We start from the raw sequence: 4,285 nt of genomic DNA on the forward strand, positions 1-4,285 counted from the left end.
TACAGTCCATGGGATCGTAAAGAATCAGACACGACTGAAGCAACTTAGCCCGCAGCCCCCTGTCGTAAGATAAGACGCCCCCCACGTCAAGGACAGGCCTTTCCCCCTATCCCCACCCTCCCCGACTCCCTCCCTCCAAACTCGTCCCGGAGGACGCAGGATAATGCCCAGGCTTGAGTGAACCTGAACTCTGGCCCCCACTTAACTCGTGTAAAATGTTTTCATGTAATCTTTTGAAGTTTTTTTAGAAACCAGGAGATAACTTCAAGTCCATAGCCCCCCACCATCCCCATCTTTCCAGTTCACCTACTTGGTTGCTGGAGTGAAGTCGGAGCCATTTAAAAAATCTGTGCTGGAAACATAGAAGGAGCTTCGCCAGTGTCCTGTTTTCTCCCTTCTCTCAATGTTAGATGAATTGAGCAACAATAGTTGCTGGTTGCTGACATAACAACAAATACTTGCTTGACCTCTTTCTGTTGCTTGTTTGTTTTAACCAAATTGATCATTAGTGTACTTTGCCCATTGAGGAAATTAAATATGATTACATAAAAAGCTTAAAAAAAGTTTTTTTAGCCAATAGTTAGACTGAGAAATTTTAATGACATCTTCTAAAAGACAAGGCTGGCTTTTGGGGCATGCAACATGCCCAGTGGAACAGGACGTCAAAAGGGACCTGCGCTTAGTATAATTGATTGCTATGCCACATTGTTAATGAGTTTTGAAAGGGCCCCCGTATTTCCGTTTTACACTAGGCACTCAGTGCAAATGATGTCTGAAAGCAGTGGTAGGTGAACTGTTGCTCACGAAAGAGTGGTAATTGGAACTGTTGTTATAAGTATAGATGCCACACAGGAGATTACCCGTCAGCAATTTTCCGGTGGCTCAGGCCCGTTTGGCCATAGCCAGCTGTGGATTGAACTAATCTGAGGAGCTGTGGATCCAGTGGAATTCAGGCTGAAGATAGTATTTATTTAATCAAAATGATGTTTATATTCTGAGAAAGCATTGAAATGAAAATTTCAGTTTACTTTCTACTATTTTTTAATATAAATTACTGAAAAGGGAATTTTCTTCAAACTGAGTTTCACAACTAAAATAGAATACCCAAACTTGCAAGTTATTTAAAATTGATAGGAAATATTTGGAGAGAGTTAAGGGTATTTATTTGATAAATTGATTGCTGTGGGGTGCAGACTAGCCTAAGAACTGTGACATGAAGTCTTCTATTGAAAGGTTCTTGGGTTGATAGAGTGTGATGATAACCACAAGTGAAATTTGAAATACCTTTTACTCAACATGAATACAGCTATAATTTATAGCTTCAATAAATTTGTTTCTTCTTTAATACTATATATATATAATTTTATAATATCTAATTTGAAGAGATATATGTATGCACCCACCACATTCATTGCAGCATTATTTAAAATAGTCAAGACATGGAAGCATCCTAAGCATCCATTGATGGATGAATGGATGAAAAAGATGTGAGATTTTTATGTATATATGCACAATGGAATGTTATTCAGTCTTAAAAAAGAGGAAAATATCAGTTGGTACAAGGTAAATGAACCCAAGGGCATTATGCTAAATGAATATATCAGACAGAGATCAACAAATAGTGAATGATTTCATTTATATGTCGGATCTTTAAAAAAAAACAAAACTGAGAGCTCCTGGATATTAAAAACAGATTGATGGTTGCCAGAGGTGGTGGAGGGGAGCAGGGAGGGTGCGGGTTCGGGGATGGAGGGGTGGGGATGAGCAAAATCATCCAGATTCCTAGACTTTCCAGACTTCCAGTTATGGAAAATGAGTCCTGGAAGGCAGTTCAAATGACAGAATAGAAAAAGCTTCAACTCACTTCCTCCGAGGGACACACTTAGCCTACAGCTACTGAGGGTACAGTTCACTCTGAAAATGACCTGAAAATTATCTGAGCAACTCCTTCATATCAGCACACGTCCAGGCAGGTAGGAAAGGCTGAGACAGAGTCTCGCCCTAAATCCCACTCGTGCGTGGCAGCCCACAATTTGGAGGGACCTCGCAGAACCTGACCTTACAGAATCTGAGTTTCTGCGTGGGAGAGAGTGTTCATCTCCTGCTTTAGGCACTCCAGACCTTTAAGACCTGCATCTAAGAAATGAGCCCCCCTGAATCGTCTGGCTTTGAAAACCACGAGACCCAAAAGGCTGTGTGAGCTGAGAAGCAGCCTTCAAAGGGCGGGCATGTTTGGGCTAAACCGCTCCGGGGCTCAGGGCAGAAGCACCCGGTGGTTGAAAAGTTTTCAGACTTTATGTGAAAGAGATTTATTTGCTAATCTTAAAATATCGCAGGTTGACTTGGGGGTAGTGGGGAGGGCAAGGCCTGTCGAGATGCTCTCCTGGGAAGGGGTGCTGGCAGGGGCCATTTTCATGCTGTTCCTCTGTCTTGCTAAAGCTGATGGGTGCCATTTTTATTTTTAACTTTGGACTTCTTTCGTTTTCTGGGGGGTGTGGAGGGCACTGTCTTCCAGCTCTTCCTGACACAGTCCACAGTGGCAGTATCTCCCGGAAGGGAGCTTCTGCACACATCTAGAGCCCTGGGGTTTGCGGCTGCAGCCCAGGGAGTGCCCACTGACCACCTGTCTCTGGAGCTCAGAGCAGCAGACCGCCACCCCAGGGCATGCTCACACAGACTGAAGCATAGCCCCAGTCTTTCTGAGAAAGAGGCCGATTTGCCTGTCCTGGAGCTTCGCTTTAAGGGGCAGGCTACATTTCTGTTTTCCTCTCTTCCTAACTATCTCAACATCCTCAAATTGATACCACTTTCATTTTATTTGTCTTTCACTGATTTCAAAGGTTTCATAAAGTAAAAAGGACATATTTCCGCTTTCATGATTTCTTTTCATCCCAATGTTTAATAAATTTTAATTGCATTAAAATATACAGTATTAATTATATTAATGATACAAGAATATATTTGAAAAGAGCACTAACAAATATAAAAATTAATAAAAATAAAATCACCAATAATCCTACTGTTTAAGAGAGAATTTCATTCAATTTTTCTGCTAGGTCATCTGATCATTTAAAGTTTGAAAACATTTGCCTGCAAAGCTTTTGTGCCTGATTGATGAATTTTTGGAAGCAGTAGTGAAACCTTTTTCCACTTTCTAACATGATTGTTTAGATTTTAAAATTCCTTTCAGGTAAATTTTGATAATTTATGTTTTCCAAAAAGTTAATCTCTTTTATCCAGATTTTATATTTTTTGCAGTGTTTTCTTTTTAAAAATAAAAATCTCCATGCCTGTGTTTATCATACTTTCCCCCTTGTTAGTACCGTTTGTGTTCATTCTCATTTAGCTTTGTTTTTTCATTCAGAGATGATTCTTCTTAGGTGGTCTTTCCAAAGAACAATACTTAGATTTATGTATGAATTTTTTTTAATTTTATTTTATTTTTAAACTTTACATAATTGTATTAGTTTTGCCAAATATCAAAATGAATCTGCCACAGGTATACATGTGTTCCCCATGAACACATGTATTTTTAAATGGAAATTTAAAATATATTCCTACCAGAGGGATTATTGAGTCAACTCTTTTAAGATTTTTAGTATTCTTGAGATATACTGCAAAATTTGTTTCTAGAAAGCTCATCAGACTCACATGCAGTGTTTATTTTTCCCTTTCACAAATTGGTCATAGTGACCAATTATACCTCAATAAAATTGGAAAAAAATAAAAATAAATAAAAAACAGACTAGGGTCATATCATATGATTGTTCTAAAATTATTTCATCTTTTCTTTTTAACAGCAGTATAGTGCTTCATGGGAGAAGGAAATGGCAACCCACTCCAGTATTCTTGCCTGGAGAATCCCGTGGACAGAGGAGCCTGGTGGGCTGCTGCCCATGGGGTTGCACAGAGTCTGACATGACTGAAGTGACTTAGCAGCAGCAGCAGCAGCAGAGTGCTTCATTCTGTGGACATACCATATTCTATTCAACCAGTGCCTTTTTGCTCTGGCTATTGATACTGCATAAACATGACTCTAAAACTTAGTCATATGAAATACCATTTTTATGCACTCTCTCTGTGGGTTAGGAATTCAGACAGAGCACAGTGGGGATGTCTTGTCTCTGATACATGATGTCTGGGGCCTCAGCTGGGGAGAACTAGAACTGAGATGACTCAGTAACTGGGGTGAAATCATCAGTAGACATTTTTACTTACATGCCTGTTGCTTGATTTTGGCTCTTTAAAGCACCTACCTCCGCATGTGGTCTGACTTCCTTACAGT

The 4,285-nt window shown here is 39.7% G+C and overlaps 1 protein-coding gene across 1 annotated transcript in view; it reads right to left on the reverse strand.

Moving 5' to 3' along the window:
• Positions 1-463, reverse strand: part of ESD (esterase D) — a 20,736-nt gene extending 20,273 nt beyond the window's left edge. Inside the window, exon 1 of the mRNA XM_010854643.1 lies at positions 311-463. The gene's annotated coding sequence lies outside the window, so the exon portion shown is untranslated. The remainder of the gene's footprint in view (positions 1-310) is intronic.
• Positions 464-4,285: the final 3,822 nt, after the last annotated feature.

This window comes from Bison bison, unplaced genomic scaffold, assembly GCF_000754665.1.
Source record: "Bison bison bison isolate TAMUID 2011002044 unplaced genomic scaffold, Bison_UMD1.0 scf7180017864345, whole genome shotgun sequence".
Taxonomy (NCBI): Eukaryota; Metazoa; Chordata; class Mammalia; order Artiodactyla; family Bovidae; genus Bison; species Bison bison.